This window comes from Lichenostomus cassidix, chromosome 2 (genome assembly GCF_008360975.1).
Source record: "Lichenostomus cassidix isolate B80296 chromosome 2, HeHo_3.0, whole genome shotgun sequence".
NCBI classification, from domain to species: domain Eukaryota; kingdom Metazoa; phylum Chordata; class Aves; order Passeriformes; family Meliphagidae; genus Lichenostomus; species Lichenostomus cassidix.
This window is the reverse complement of record NC_139482.1, coordinates 11,142,472-11,160,518: the sequence shown is the minus strand read 5'-3', so window position 1 is coordinate 11,160,518 and position 18,047 is coordinate 11,142,472.

Here is an 18,047-nt window from a genome sequence, read left to right as displayed (position 1 = left end):
TTATTTTATTGATATCTGTTGTTTTAGAAACATTTCAAATGCTTTACACATTCATCTAAAATCAAACTGAAGCAGCATAAGCCCCTAACCAGCCACCTACACATAATCCAAGTTTGAAATGATTCCCTGATCTTTAGCTGTAATGAATTTCAGAGAAAAAGTGGGTTTCCTTGTAGAAAACTGTATGAGATTTAAAAAAAAATAAAAAAAAAAGCAAAAAAGGTGCTGTGGTCCTAAATATAAAAGGTATTTAAAAGATGAGAGGCTTGCAGACAAATTTAGGGTAGATTATTTATACTAAGGGTCTTTTCCAACCTATGAAATTACCCATGATTCTCGCTTTTCCTACAAGACTGAGGAAAATGACATTTCAGCAGTGAATGTCACAATGCCTTGTTCCCCACATCCAGATGGCTCCCTGACGATCAGGCAAGGGCTACAGTCCAGCATCTATCCAGTCACTAACATACTGAATTGCTACCTGACCATCTGGATAACATTGCTTGCTGTTTTGTAGATCTCCTGTAGTGTCTGGGACAAGTTCCTTAATTATTTGATATTCCATTTCACTTTTATAAAGTGAAGACAATAGTTGTAATGGTGTTGGGAAATAAATACATTACGGATTTTGTATGCCTCAGCTCCTATGGTAATAGAAGCAATATAATTTCCATAGAGGATCGATTTTTGCTTTATTTTGCAATATGATTTACAACAAATCCATGACTGAACCTGATCTTTAGAAATATCTTTGGAGCATACAGTACCAGTTTTTCTGCCAGCTCTTGTAAAAATCCTAGGTTAGTTACATTCTACCTGCATTGCAGTTAATGGGGAGTTTATTGTCTTAAATGCATCTTCTCTGGCAAAAAGGCTTCCAGTCTGAGTTTCCTAGCAGCAGCCTGCTGATTTCAAAAGTGATGTATTTCTATTGGTGGAAGACATGCTCCTCTAATTGCCTTTTTTGATATTGTCAAGATATATATTACATGTAGTTGTTAAATTGCTCAGCAACTTTTAGTAATATATATCCTGTGAGATGTCACTTTCATTTCATGCTACACAGCTTTTCTTTCTTCCTTTAACTCCGTACAATAGCTTAGTTCCCTGCTCGCCTCGATGTGCTGAGGTTGTGTGATCAGAACAGAAGATGCAATCAAACTCACAATTAGACTGTGATTCACATTATGTAAAAGATTCATCATGCCAATTGATGTGAAATGACGTGCAGTCTCCAGGCAGTGATTGCACACGACTTTAATCTCTCCACACGGTAAAACCTGCACCTATGGCAGTTCAGCAAAGCTTATTTGTAATCATTTTTGGACTAATGCTTTTCCATGATTTCATTATGAAGAGTATAACAATGAGGCCTTTTTCTGCTACTTCTTTTAAATGCCAGGGCGTGCTGATTACTCAGTTAGCATCCTGCATGCAGTTGACCTTTTGGGTAGAAATGCTGTGAGAATAGTGGGTTTTACCATTTATGGATCAGGTGTATTATTGATGGCAAATGACAATTTTTTATTCTTTATCTTGACATTCTTCTTTCCCTTCTTTGCCCAATGGATCAATCACCTGGGTTTCTTTTAGGATCTTAATCCAAAAGTAGGCATTTTTGTAATTTCTAAAATAAAAAAGAATCTTAGGTGATCTTCTAAACATCAGTTTTCAGGAGAAGTTACTCCTAACCATAATCTATGTGGTTTATTGTAGATATTGAAAGTGAGACTGTTTGTGTGGGTATCCAAAAACGATGGCAAGTGTCATGCTAGATCTCTGACCTGAGCAGTGAGTGACCAGGAGTGTGTGTATATGGAAAGTGATGTGTGGAGGAAAAGTGTGACTCCTCGAGATGGTTACTGATTGGAAACTGCAGGGACTGCATGGGCAGGGGTTTTCCAGCCTTGAATTCTAAGTAGAAGTGGATTTGTCTTTAATGCCTGTGGATGACAAGGAATACATAGACGCTAATATGCATGACTAAACTCTCTTTCAAAGAACTGAGTGTGACTGAGTGGCACTCATTTTTCATTTGTGAATAACTTATCTAGATGAAAAATCATTTGAGACATGCATATTAAAAAAAAAAAAAAATCAGAAATATGTAAATTGTTATGTCTTTGCTCAATAATTGAAAACACTCATTTCCAGAACTGTAAAAAATTAGTCTTTGGCTATTTTGGAATTCAAACTATGCCCTATTTCATTCAGCAGAAAATGCAGATGATTAAGGATCGGGAAGAAGCTGTAGTCATTGACTTCTGATGGAATATTTTGAATCTATTTGTGTTCAGATTTCTTTTAATTAACTGTTTTTTTCTACAGGATAAAAGAGAACTGGAGCCAAAACCCACTGGAAGCAGGAGATCAGATAAAGCTTAAACAAAAAATATGATAATCTGTAGTTGAAAATCCCGTTTTGCTATTCACACACATGATGTAGCACAAAAGCTGTGCTCCCTGAAGCTGAGTTATGACCCCATGAAAGATATTCTGGAGTCTTCCTGAAGTCCAACAGGGACTTTGCTGTTGTTACTGTTTCTAGCACGGCTGAAAACTATGTTCAGCTGTGGTGAAACAATGCAGATGAATTTTTCAGGAGAGAAAGTTGTAGTTTTTTGTTTCCAGATGCAAATCATGTGTTTCTATACATCGAATATACTGCATCAGATTAAGACCTCTGTCTGATGAAGACATGGATTCCCCTCCACATCCTTGTCATTTGATTCCAGTTTGTGCACTACTAGTAAAGCATCTCAAGTCTTGGCAGTCCAAAGACATCTTTATATGTAGCCACTCTGAAATTCTCCATTCACACAGTGCATGTGCTACAAGCTAGGTAGATCAATGCAGAAGGGTAAAATCGTCTCTTCCAATTTAAGCAAAATCATTGGCTCATTTTTTAAAGCCCATACCTAAACCAGGTGATCTCTATATTTCTACATTTTGTTTTATCATCACAAAATCACAGATTGTTTTGGGTTGGAAGTGATCTTAAAGATCATCTAGTTCCATTCCCCCTGCCAAGGGCAAGAAGGGCATCCACTAGATTAGGTTGCCTAGGGCTCCATCCAGCCTGGTTTGAGCACCTCCAGGGGTGGAAGTGTTCTTAACAAAGCCAGTAGACTTGGTGTTGCCTGAATTTTGACTCCTATTGACAGGGGTGATGGGGGAATTTTTGAGCATGCAGAAAATCAGCTCATCTGCCCTGGAGAGAGTTTTCTGATCCAATTCAGAAAAACACATAGGCACATGCTCAACTTAAATATTAGGTATGGGTATTGGTGTGTATGAAACTGGTCTGATAGCAAGCACTGACATATTTTATTTATTTGGATAAGGAGCACAAGGAAGATGAGCAGAAAGGTAAAAGGAATGATTTTGGAGAGCTTCTATCATGTCTGGAGAGTGATCCTCAGAAACAACCCCCAGTATTTCCCTGCTGCAGAATCCCTGCTTTGGCCTCGTTGATGCTGCACAGTGCCACATAAAATTTCTGTATTATGTCTCCTGCTGTGAGCCAAAAGTAGCATAGCTTCAAAAGCTCAGTGCTCTTCCCAGGCTTTTATGTTTCCTTTTCCAATTCTGGTCTTCAGTAAGGGAGGGAATAACATAACTGCTAATATAGACAGACTTAGGAGACACCTCTCAATCTATATAACATATGTGGATATTTTGCTGGTAACTTTTAAATGGCCAAAAACCATTTGCAAGAAAACATTCAGCAGCCCATTCAATTTTGATAAATGTGATTTTCTTTGTAAATAAGCTTTGTGTTCGTTATAATAGAAACATATGTCTATGGTAACAGTGTTGAGGGCCATATGCCAAGCCTCCTCTGTTGCTCCTAATGGAAGGCTGGAGCTCTGGATATGTTCAGGTTGTTTCCTGCTAAGACTGCAGATGTTGATTTTGCTCTTCTCACCAAGCAATAAGCATGTTCAATTATACCTATCACTAGCTAGAATCTTTATGCACCTGTAATTTATTTCTTAAAACAAGTCTACAGGTGGAAATTGAGATTAGAGAATAATTACTCAGATGTGAACAAGTAACATCAATTATTACATTCCCATCTCTAACTGTAAGTTCCCCTTTCTTCTCTCTGTTGATTCGTAGTGCTGCACCCTCACTTTGCCAGGGTCTGTCTCTTGGTACACAGCATTACCAAGAGATGAACTTTTCTTAACTTTCCTTCAGGGAGAATTTAGAGATACACATTTAGAAATTTAACCTTACCTTCAGAAATGCTGTAATTCCCTACAGGTATGCATAGCAGAATAATGTCTTCAGAGATGTGATGTAATGGCATAGGATACTTCACAAAGCTTTGCCTCTCAGCCTAGCAGGTCTAACACTGGTGAAGCCAGTGCAGCACTTCAAAGAGCATCATCTGGTGTCATGGGAACCCCTGGGGGGTCATTTGTAGTTGACCCCAAAGAGCACCTTAGAAACCAAGTGGGTCTTGGATAGTGAGGCTTGTAGAACATGGAGCTTGATCTCCAGCAGCAGGAGTTTCAGGATTTGTGCACCAGCAGCCCCAGTGCTCACAGTTTAGCTGACAAGGCACTTTAATGTCTTCTCAGGTGCTTGGGTCAGGCTGTTGTGAAATGAGCTGTGTGAGAAAGATCTGTGAGGAGTCTCATCTGGGATCTGCACCCATGCAGCATCTACCCTTGGCTCAGGAGCTGCACTGAAGCTCAGGTGAGGTCCTTGCCTGGGTTATGCCTGTGTCTGATTGCTCATCCTGACCTTACTTTGCTGACTTGCCTTCTCTTGGCTGTAGACCTTCCTCATCCCTAAGGACTTGTCTGAAGATTACCAGGCTGGTTGATGATGCTAATTATTGTCAGACCTGCTGCTCTTCTTTGGGTCTTGTGAATATTCTATAATTTTAGATAATCTAGATCTCTTGCCCTTTCCCATGCAGAGCTCCTTCTTGTTTTGCCTTGACCTATTTAAATGACTTGGAGGTCTAGGTGGACATGATAAAATACATAAATAATGAGCACATCAGTGTTTTACAAATTCCTTGTTCTCATTCCCCTTTCATCCCTTGTTGATAGTAGACCTTTCCACCTTAAAAACTCTGAAACTTGCCACAATGGCATGAAAGAAATATCATGTAGCAGCTGCTGCCCACAATTCCCCTTCTTTTTTCTACTTTTGAACTGGGCAAACAGTAGTTGCATGTATTTAATTGGGTCAGAAGATGCTGATTCACCAGAGTGTGCTTGTGATTAACAGTAAGTTTTGCTGATTTTCTTCTCTGTCAGCTTTTAAAAGTGAGTACTTGCTTCTGATTTCACATAACTTTATTAATGGAATCAGAGCTGAAAAAAGTACTACATTATGACAGCAGGTAAAGCACAAATTAAAAAAAAAAGCATAGAAGAAGGAAAAATGAAAGACATTAGGGAAAATGAATGACAAAAATGAAGGAAATTCTAATTGCAGTTCTAATTGCTTGCTTGAGGCAAGTTTAGTAGTGTTGCAAACTCTTGGCAGAGCCTTGTTAGTATAAAATAGCTTCACAGAAATGCATTTCCTAACAGCTGCACCCAGCTGAGATGCAGTAATCCCTACATAAGTGCTGAGATTCATGTGAAAGTTCTGTATTCTGCATTTTAAGTTTGAAACATTTAGATTTTTCAGATTTTTTTTTTTGCCAGTGTTAAAATATTTCTACCAGATTAGTCCACTTAGTCCAGCATTGAGATGCAATTCTGTAAACAGAAAATAGCAGATTTTTAAAAAGAATACATTGATTCTAATTGTGGAAAGAAAAAACAACACAAACAAACAGTTATCCAAAATAAACCTTCAAGAAAGACAAAGACCCAAACTTATATAGGAAAATACTATTTTTTTTTGCATTTGTCTCCAGCTGGAATGAAATTATTCCACCCTCTTATTATGGTTTTAATAACATGAAATGAAGAGAGAATATTAGCTTTGTTATGTCAAAGAGTTAATATTATGCATTGCCCATACATCTTCCTCTAAAATAAAGTAGGTCATAAACATATCTCCCTTGTGCTAGTGCAACTCCTGAGTGTGATGAGTGAATGAAGGTTAGAGGGAGGTGTTTGGACAGAAGGGTTCCCTTTGATTTGTGGGCAGAATGTCACAAATCAGTCTGTGCTTTACCCTGCTCTGAACAGTGTCTGAACAGTGAAATACATGACAGGAACATTTGGAAACAGCGTGTAACAATCTGATTGCTGGAGTTGCAAACTGGGTGTTCTGCAGACCACCAAGGCTTAGAATGAGCAAACAAAATCCAAATTTTTTTGTTAATGAACAACACAAAATCTTAAACATTGGTTGTGTATCATTCTTACTTTCCTCATTTTCTTGTTATCCTTTACTGATCTCTATTTCATTTGCTCCTCTTCTATTTCAAATTCAGCCATCTTAAAGCCTTTATATTTAATTTTATTAATTTCTAATGTTGGTTTTAAATTGGACCATATGCTTCACTTGACCAAATTTGGAAACTAAATCCAGACCAGTGGTCATTCGATGTCCATATTCAACTTCTCACTTTAGGCTTATATTTGGATATAATAATGTGTGTTTAATCAATGGAGTTTCTGCTGTATGTACACAAACTGCCAGTCTGAGCTGTGCATAAATAACTAATCAACTGTGCAGAAAGCACAGAGTGTAATGTAGATACATTTTCTGGACCCAATCTGGGAAAGGAATGAGAGGGGTTTCTCTTCTTAAAAATAAATAATATTTTCCCTCAGAATATTATTGTATGTCTTCTTATGTGTATAGTTAGACTTAACCTTTAAGGGAGAGAGATATCTGGAAACTTACTTTAAGGGCTGTTGGTAAAAGACCTTTAAAGAGTTTTGTTTGTGTTTTTCAGCTCAGCTGTGTGTTCTCACACATCTGCTGCAGGTTGTGTCTCCAGAAGGGCTGGAGAAGGAGCACATCTGTGCCCTCAGGACCTTCCTCCTCTGGCACTGTGCATGGAGTGTTGCTCAAGGTGGGACTGAACTAAAGCATCTGACTGTGCTGGAGCTGCTGCAGCTCAGACTCGTTTTTTTCCCTCTGACAACTCTGCAATTAGGGCAGTTTCCTCCAGGATAGCTTTGGAACAGTCACAGGCAGTGATTTCTTAAACTGTTGCAAGAAGAGTCGCTAGAGTTCATCTTCCATGGTATTAAATATTAATTACATACATATACACACAGAGATATTTACACAGAGTTAATTCATCCCCTGTGTAATGCTCTATGTTTAAAAGACCAAGAAGCAGTGTTGGTTTTCTGTTTCTGGTAAATCAACATTTTCATCCTTAGACAGATATTTTGTGTGTTTTAATAGAATCAAACATTGTTTATAAAATCACACTCTTCAAAAATTTTATTTAGATAACCATTTTCTTGAAAGAATATAGACTTTGATGTTGCAACAATTTTTTATATATATAGACACTGTGAATAATTCAGGCAGATAGCTCAAAAATAAAAGTGTCCAACTGTGGCTACATATTGTGTATAACAATACTTCTTACTCTGTGTGTTCCTGCCATGGGTATGGGTGCTTTTAAGGGAAAAAAATCTGAGTTTTGATGATAGAAGTAGCATCTGGATAGAATATTACTATGACCCACTGGCACCTTTATCTGTTTTATTCTTTCTTCAAAGCAATTCTTTTAGGAACAATTGAGTTCATTTAATTATGTTAGTAAAATATTTTCATGCTACTATGCATACTGCATAGTTTTGAGGTGAATATTAGATATTAAATGTGATAAAAAATAAGTTAATTCATTATAAACAAGAGAAGGGAAAGAAATTTTCTTCCATTTCTGGTTTAATAAGAATTGTACTACATAATTTTAAAAAATATATAGTAGCAGATTTGTTATTTAATTGTTGTCTTCTATATAGCACGGATATTACTGTACTGCTTTCTCACCACTTTTGTCTATTTGAAGAGCTGAGATAGAATAATCAAAACCACTTTTTGATTGAATACTTGCTTTTCATGAATGAGTAATTTAATATTTTTCATTATTTTATATTTTTATTTGAATATTTTATATATTTTTAAAAATTCTTCGAGTAAATGAGAGGCTGATAAAACTGCTGCAAGATTACTACTGGGTCTTGACATTGCTGTTCTGGTTCCATCCCACCCTCCAGGTCCTCTGGCTCTGCCAGTCCTGGGTCTCCTTTCTGACCATTTCTGATTATATGGAGGGATCTCCTGCAATAAATCAATATACAGGTAAAATATTCATATACATTTAGCTATTATAGTGCCAATTCTTCTTTCAGTTTTTAGTGCTATGTTATGATGTGTCAACAGATGCAGGTTTTATAGGATTTTTGAACTCTGAGGCTGCCCTGTACAGTGGTGTGCAGTTATAGTTAGTTATTTTCCCTAAATAAACTTCCTTAGGGAGCAGCTTGTTGGTACATGAAGATTTTTTGCAATAGTGTCACACAAAGAAGGAGTTCTTCTCCGATGTGTCTCCCTGACATTCCCATTTCATGAACCGGTTACTGACCCTGAATAAGTAAAACTGTGAATGCTACTTGTGGGTTTTCCTGACTTGGAATGGTTGAACCTCTGTGATGCTGTGTTTTGCCATGTGGTCTTAACAATCCACATCTCTGCGGTGCTTCATTCCATGACACAGACATTTCCTTGGTAAATGCCATTCATGTGCCCAAAACTCGGCTGGACAACTGTGATTCCATAATATTGATTCGCAAAGGGACTAGTGCTGGCAGTGCAGGGAGGGGAACCTACAACTGAAACAGGATTAAATAGACCTTTCACACCCTCTTCATAAAACAGGCAATCAAAGAGTGAGTCTGGAGGCAAAATCTGGGAAACTGAGAAATAAGGATTGAAGAAGGAAGGACAACAAAAGACAAGGAGTTACAATTTAATCCATCTTTCTAAAAGGATGATCAAAGTCCTCTGTCAGTCACAGGCCCAATAAAAGTAAAGGGGTTTTGGCCCTGATGCTTGACTTTTTGGCAGCTCAAGGAACCAGTTACCATGACTGCTAGTGCTTCAGATGTTTGTTTTCCTTCAAAACGTTTGTTTTTTCCAGAACAGTTCATTTCATTTAATGAACTGCTTGGTGTTCTAATATCAGATTGTAGAAAGCTTTGCTTTACTCACAGGACTGGTTGGTTCACAGGGCTCAGATTCTGGTAGCACTTTCCACTTGTTCCTGGTAGTGAGACATGGTCAGGACAGCTAAGATAAAAATTCTAAACTATGCAGTGGTTGAAACACAGTAAGTGCTTTCGCAAAATATTAATTTTAGAAATTTTTCTTAGCATCACCCTTCTCTCATTTCTCTTAATTTCCATTGTTGACAGAGCTTTGTCACCTAGGAGCATGGAATAAATTAAATTTTTGGCTCACATCCAACCAAGAAATTGAAGCTTATACTAAGTGTGGAGAGAACCACTTATCAAGCCTACTTTGTTGTTACTAAGGACAACATAACCTAATCCCAAACGAAAAGAATTTAAAACTAGTAACCCTGATCCTAGTAATGCTGGACATGTAATGAACAAAACAACTTTTATTCTGTTTTCTGTTTGGTTGCACAACTCAACAAGGTTGCACTAGGTAGTTTAACACAAAGTAGGTACCCCTGGTGAAATCCCTCTGACACATGTGATCATAATCCCACGTCTTTCAAGTGGCAATTCAGCCCAAGGGTCTGTGAAATACAAGGTGTCATAGTTTCCCCCTCTAGCAGAAAGTGGCAATATTTTTAAAAGTTGCAATGTTATAGCAGTTTACTGGACTTATATTTCCTTGTGGTGTGCCCACTTATTGTATTTTTGGGTGTGCATCCACTATGTGCCACCTAAAAATACTCATTTTGCTCCCAATGGCTGCATAATCAGGAAACAAAACGTGAATGGAGGTTTGCTTGGTCTTTCTTTGCAATAGAGGAAAGCACTTAGTGGGGTTGCAGTACTCTGACACTCTTCCCAAGAATTCATTTTTACCTAGTTCTTGGTGTTTACAAACGATTGTGATCTGATAAATTCCTGATAAAAGGGATTTTTTTCTCCTTTTTTTTTCCCCTCTTCACTAGACAGATACATCAACAAACAGTAGGAGGGCTGACTCATCTCTACTGATAATAGCATGCAGGATAATTTTGCCATGTGACTCACTTTCTTCTTTGACTCTAAAAGACATTTGAAAAAAGAGTGGCATTAATTTAAATAGGTTTCCCATAAACAAGATTTACTAAAAAAAATAAAATCCTTGCTTTTATCTCATCTTATAAAGTACGGGAAAGAAAAAGCCAACTATGATGTTCTAGCATTTTATAATGTTATTGAAGAATGAAAATATTCTTTTAGTGAGTAAATGGAACACATTTGGGGAAATGTCTTTACAGTGGAGAATTTTTACCTCTGAGCACATCACTGCTTTCTTAGTCTGTCACAGAAAAATAATGCTTTTTGTTACCTCCTGCACTTCTATAGCTAGACCCTCATCTAACCTTGACCAGGGTCATGGCATGGAATGAATTGATAAGACATACTTCATTTAAGATTAAATAATGGGACTGACAGAGCCTAGAGGGGCTTGCAGTTCTAATGGAGAGTTTATCAGCACTCTTAGGGAAGAAAAACAATGTGACTTGGATTAGTTGCTATGTAATAGATTTTAAACCTGAGAAAGCCTGATTCTCATCTTCTACCACTGATTTTGAACAACACCAACATTCTGAAAGCTTCTTGTGATCCAGTTTTGTACCTATTATTTGAATAAGATTTCACTGTTAGCCATAACAAATAATTTCTTCCCATTTCCCTCTTTCACTGGCTTTGACAGTGCCTTAGTTTATTTTCCAAGACTTCCTTTGGTTTGCATGTATGTTTTTGGTAACACAGAAAAAATTGTGTGCTACAGTTTAGCCTAAATTTTCAAATGTGGATAAGAAAAAGAAAGTATCTGTGCTGGAGATTACATCACTTCCAAATTCTAGACAACTGTGTTTTTAAAATACATATTTTTAAAAGAATTTTTTATTGCATGTCCTTGCTGTAGCAAATGGCATTTTGTGTTTCATTATGTGACAGAGGTGACTTGTGCAAGTCTAGAAGTCTTGATGGAGAATTTCCTCAGACCTTAGGAGATAAAAGGTCACTTGCTAGTTGGATAGCTAAAGCTGATCCTTTTGTTCAGACAGAGAATTAATAATCTTTTGTCTTCTGAGCTGTAAAAGTTGAAGTGTTATGCGACTGTTTCTCCAAGATAGTTTTAATTGGCATTTCTGCTAGGAATCTGAGGATGTCAGTTATAGCAACATACCAACACCAAGAGCCAGGGGAATGGTATACATTAATTTTGATTTTTATGCACTGCACACTAAATGAAGATTTTAAGGGATATATTATAAAATATGGCACTTATTTTAGAAGTATCAAACCTGTTAATCAATTTAATAAAACACTGTTTTCTTCTATAAATGCCTAGGAACAGTTTTAACAAGCAGTCTTAAAACTACTTGTGCCTTTATCCATTATTTAGATTGCAATTTCAGTACATGGCAATGAAACTGTTCTCTAGCAATCTGTGAAATTAGGAATGTGTTTTTCCTGGTGGACTTTTCAGAAGACTGATGTAAATCCTGTTGAGTTCATTAGGAATATTTCCTTTATTCTGGGGATAGAACCGCAACTCGAAAGAATGGACTATTAGAGAAAGAATTACCTGTTTATATAAATAACTTGTTTGTAACAAACTGTAAGATTAATTTCAATGATTCTCATGATTTTACATTAAAATCCTAGTTTTGACACAGATATGTTTTGAGACCTTGAACAAATCATTCAAACTGCCTGCTTTATTCCCCTGTCTGTAAAATGGAGAAAGTGTTTCCTGTGTCCCAAATTTATATCACATTGTTTATCAATGGTTCACATTCTTCAAATCCATGGTGTGTTTCTACAGGTCTTAGATCAATGGAAGTTTTTTTTTGGCTTCCACATGCATTCATGACTGAAATATGTAAGAGAAGGAATAGGTCTGTTCTGTAGCCCAGAAGGTATTTCAGTAGAGTAACTTCTTTTCTTACATGCCTATAATAAAACTGAAAATGATGAGCCTTTCCAAATACTTATAGCTTTCAGTAGGTTAGCTCTGCTAAGGTCTTTACAAGTCTTTCCACAGACAATATATCTCCTTCATTTAATTTTCCAGACATGTACATTCTATGGTGATGAACTCATAACCAAGATTAAATGACTTGAGGTTGACTGAATAAAGTCACAGTTCTACCCTCTCTAGGAACTCCAGAGCTCCCAGGATTTCTCTATGCTCCATTTTCATTAATTCTAATATAGCAGTTCCTGTTAATACAGTTTTGCTGACCACTTCCAAAAGAACTTGATCACTCACCTATTTCTTTATTTTCTGTCACAGTATTTTTCATGGAACTGTGCTTGATAATATAAAGTAAATCTTTAGTGCCTTTTTCTTTTTCTGCTGACCTACAAATGGATAAGGTGAGCATGTAGAATGCATATCATGATTGATCTTTCCTCTCATAGACCCTGCAGTGTAATTTTTACAATATAAACATGGAGGTGAATGTATGCTGATGGGTAATTCTGTTAGGATGAATTTAGCAGTGTGTTTTGTCTGATCTCACAGCTCACTTACTTGCTAGAGCCTGACAACTCTGCCCTCTGCTCAACTCAGGCAGAGGCTTCCCCTTCTTCCCTTCCACCATTCCTGGTACTTGTCAAGCTCCTGGAAGAGCTGACTCTACTCATTGAGCCAGCAGAAAATGAATACATCCTGTTTTGTTTTCTCTCAGTGTCTTGTGGGTAAGGAGATTTACATTTATCAATGTAATAACTTTAACAGTTCTTTTTGGAGCAGATATGAGCTTAAACAAAAGGAAATTGTTTTCTTCGCTCTAACAAGTCTTGAACTGGATTTATCAATTTTCAGATATTGTTTGTCATAAATACAACAATTCCTAATTCAACAACGATTAACAATATGTTTAAAGTTTCTGTTGCTCATAAGAGTCTAGTAACATTTAGTTATTTGTTTTTGATGTTTTCCAAGAGAAAAAAAATAGGCAACAGCTTGCATGCTTTTTAGGGTGGGGCTTATCCACCTGAGTCAAATAAAAGTAATACACTGACTCTTTGTCTTAAAAAAAAGCTTTGCTAGACAGTGAAATGGAGTTTTAGTCAGGGTTCAAAAATATTCACCCTTCTAATCTTTCTGTGTGAAATACCTTCTCGGTGACCTGCCAATTAGTAATGAAAGCTGAAGTGGTTTATGAGTCAGTGAGAAGAAAAAAAGAAATGAGGGCAAGTTTGCTCTGATATTTTAGATCTTAAAAGGAACACTATTTGTTAAAGCTAATTCTCTGAAGATTTCAGTTTGCATTTTTCTGAAAATTGCTTGGCATTCTGTATTTTTGACCAGTGTTTCTGAGGCATGTTAGTGATTCATCTGCACAAAAAATGGGATGAATATTGATAGGTTATCTAATACACAGAATATTAAAAATACCATGGTTTTTCTAATTCCTATGAAACAGAAATAAAGATAGGTGTAGTATAAAATGAAAATATTATAATTCTATCTTCAGGAAGGTTTCTCCCTGATTAACTGGAAAGAAGTAATATTGTGTTTTGTTTGTTTTCTTGAGGAAGCCAAACATAAATAAAAGGTCATTCTATTGATTAAGACGTGTGTGTGTGTGTGTACAAAGCTCCTAATCGCTTAAAATTTTTTTTTAATCTGTTTTATTTATAAAATGCTACAAAAGGTTGCAAAAGATATCTTTGCTGTCTTTACTGCTAGGGAAATAAATTTTATGAAGGAGTTGTAATGCTTCCTATTTCCATCAGAGGGTACTCTAAACATGCCTAAAACTCCTTTTTGTCTTCACCTGCAAAGAAGCAGATGTTTCTTTCTATGTGGAATTTCCAGATGATTTTCAATGCTTATAAATTCTGTGTACCATTACATATATTTGCCTTGCTGAAAACATGAGTGATTTATGTAGTCTCATTAAAAACATTTGAAAACAAGTTTAACTAACATTAAACATTCGCTGGATATTCTCTTTTAAAAAGGAGTCTTTTCCTAAAACTTCTATCTATAAAATGCCAGTGTGGAAGGAGGTAAAAATCATTCCTTACATAACAGACACCTTACACATCTTGGCAGTCAAAATATACTTTCTTTCTCAGTGGATACAGAAGGCAATTCTGTCAGCAGACAGAGTTTGAGAGCCTGGAGCAGAGTGCTCCTTGTGCCCTGGGCAAACAGGTTTTACAGCAGAGCAGCAGTGCCTGGCTGCTCTCGAGGCTGACACTCTCTGGGGCACTAGCCACTGGCCACTAGCCACTGGCCACTGGCTGCTGCCCCTGAGCCAGCACCACATTCATCCATGGAGGGGCTCTGGTGGCTTCCCAGGGTTTTTGGTGTCAATCACCTGGGTTGCTCATCTTTACACTTCTTTTCACATTACTTTCAAAACTCCTGTGATTCTTTGAGGCCAGCTGTTTCTCCGGGTGGACAGTCGCCACCAAAGGCATTATAAGTGTGCAAGAAGGACATATTTAATGTTTCTGTCTCTCTTTGATGACAAACTTGGTTCTGATGGCACTTTGTCATCCAGGCACAAAGGAGCAGTGGGGCAATAAACAGCCACAAGTAAGAAGTTGGGGGAAGTGAGCAGTGCATGAGGAATTTGTGGGGAGAAGTGTGTTGGCAGGGTGTGTCCCAGCCCAGCCAGGAGCAGGATGGGCTGTGGGGGCAGCCCCAGGCACTGGACATCTCCTCTGGGACAGGGATGATGTCCCTCTGGCTGGGACATCATCCTGCAGGTGGGCTGAGCTTGGCAGGTCTGTTTGCAGGCAGGGCAGGGCTGTGGGGAGAGGGAGACCAGCAGCAGGGACTGATCCCTGGGAGGCTGGAATGGCTCTGGGGTGGAGGGAGGGAGGGGGAGGCCCTTGAGGAAGTGCTTTTGAGATGGTCAATGCAGATAGATGCTCAGACCTTCTGTCATCTCCTTGGACAGCACTGTCCACTCTGGCTGGGTTCTGCTGGCAGCTTACAGACAGGCAGGTGTTCAGTAATAAATTAAATACAATTTTAAAGCCCAAGATTAGAACAAATAACTACATGAGTATCCACATGGCAAGATTTCAGTTTGTTTCTTTAGAGCTGTCAATTAGAAAATGTTTACTTTTCATCAGAAGAACCTGGGTGTAGCACTCTATGTTATTATAATTTTGTGGTAAAACACGTACTATTTGTTGTTCCACAGGTCTTATTTGTTATTTCATGCTGAACACAAAATAAGCATAAACTCTGGATTTATGTGGTCTGGCAAGTTGAAGAGAAACAGTCTTCTGCCCACTCTTGGCTGAAATAAAATCTCCACCCAGATGTGATTCTGCATCAAAAAACCCCAGGATTAAAAAAAGGTTGTCTGTACATCAAACCTTGGGATTGCAACATAAATATTCTGATAATATTGTGCTCTTCTAATAGAATAATAGAATTATAGGTTCATAAAATATACTGAGTTGGAAGGGACCCATCAGGATCATTGAGTCCAACTCCTGGTCGTGTGCAGGGCACCCCAAGAACCATATCCCTGCAGTGGGACCATTTATAGGGTAAGCTGTTATTTGGCTTATGGATAGTGAAATTGGCATATAGAAATCAAACTGTGTTTGCATGGCTCATGAACAACAAAAAACTTCTTAGATAAATTACGGAAAAAAATTATCAGAGAAGAAATGTATCAGCAGTGCTTCAGTCTTCTTTCATTATTTGTTATCACTCATTTTGGGTTTTTAAATTGTTATTATTCTTAATTTGCCTTGGCTATTCCAAATTTTGCTTTACATATGTTTTTGGAAGTTGTGGTTTGGTTCACTTCTTGTTGAATATGGAGTTTCTTTCTAACTTGTAGCTCAAACCTCTCCAAAATGATTGCAGCTCATTTGATTTCATGTTAGACTTTAGGATTATTAAGAGAAATAGTCATGTCTGGAGTGTATCTTTATTCACATAATGAGCATTTGCTATTGTCTTTGGATAGAATGCATTGCCTATTTCCCTCCAGGAAGGGAATCTTGGCTTTCCCTTTGATATCTTAATACTCAGGTGGATTTATCCATCCAAAAAGCGACAAAATTGGTTGTTTTCATCCAATGCCATGAACCACACCAGACTGATTTTGAAAAACCATGACATTACAGGATGGGTGAAGCTGGCAGGATCCTCAGGAAGTTGTCTAGTCCAGTGTCCCAGCTCGAGGCAAGGCTGGCTGGCGTGGGTTGTTCAGGACCTTATCTGGATAGCTTTTGAGTATCTCCAAGGTTGAAGACTCCAGAACATCTCTGAGAATCCAGCTTAAGAACTCGACCATTCTTACAGTAAAAAAGTTTTTTCTTGTGTTGAAGTGTAATTTCCAACTTTCAGGAAATACATCTAGAGGCAGAAATCTTAAGGAATAGCTGAACAAAACTACACTGTTTTACTAACTGGAAAAATATCACTACCTCTCTCTATTGCTACTTTATTCCTATATGCTTCTCTCATAATTTTGTGAAGAAACATTAAAGCCCATGTTTTAATTGATATGCAGTATCAATTTGCATTAAAGAAAGAAATGAGTCATACAGTGGTAGCTGGAAGTGTATAGATTGCTTATAAAGAAGAATTTTAAATTTTACAGTTTTTCACAATAGTTTATTTGTTAATTCCTTAGGTTGATTTTTTAAGATGCTACACATGCAGGACTAAGAAATGCTCCAAGTTCAAATTGATCTGTATAGTGTTTTAACCCTTTTTAATATGTTTACTCCCACTGGACTTGACTATAATAATTCAAACAATGTGGGAAAGAAATTGCTGCTAACTCATTGACTGTTTCCATATTTTATGAATTAAAAAATTGTTAAAATATTAATTTAGATCTCCAAAGCTAACATCTTTCTATAGGTAGAATATGTTAATTTCTAATGTACTGTGTCTGGTTGTATCACTGGTTAAAAACTCTAAAAGGCAGGCAATGTATAAAAAATTTCACCCTATTTCCTCTATGTGTGTATCAAACTATATATATATAAATAAAATTATAGGTGTGTATGTATGCAATTTTGTAAATGTGAGTATATGCAATGCTACGAATTCTTTTAAATGTAAGTAGGACCATTTACTTTAGTGAAGCCATTTTTGGGAATGACTATATGCAAATAAAGTCAGAATCTGGTTAATTTGATTAAAAAAAGAGGTCTGACTATTATTGCTTAGTTTAGATTTTTCAACTGCAGAGAGTAAGAAAAAATCTGTATAAAGGCTGACGAAATCTTGATATGTGAGTATTAGAAGCATTGGCACTCAATGTCATTTTAACCTTCGTATCTGAGTGTACTGAACTTAGCAGAGTATGGAATTCTCTGTGCTGTACATTCTGTATATGTAAATAACAAAACTCCCATTGTACTCAGTGGTACAGGATTAGTCCCTCTATTTTTTACTGGGGCAGAGGCTTTTTCCCTACTATTATTGTATCATCATATAAATATAGCAGTGTTATTGAAAGCCTGAAGCTTCATGTCACTGCTTTGCTCATCTTCTTAAATTCAGTACCACATGGCAGATTTCTGTGGAGCCTTATCTCTCGAGCCAAAAAGAAAAGCATGATCACAATAGTCAGCTTGGCTTTTCTTCTCATCTCTGTATGCACTTCAGTGCAGGAGAAGTTCAGACACCACAGAGCTTCAAATGGTTTCTTTCAAAGGCATTAAGAAAGGGAAACAAATATTGAGCTCTTACAAAGAAGTTTTCAACCAGTGCATGTTTATTAGGCTTACTTTATTCTACCCAGCATATTCAAAGGCATCTGATTAAACTGTCCCAAATAGAAAAGACAAAGCTTGCTTCAGTCTGTGCAGTACAGATAAATAATTTTGTGTGAGATTTGTATCATCTCTCAGACTCTGCATTGGAGACTTGGTGAGACATTTCAAACAGAC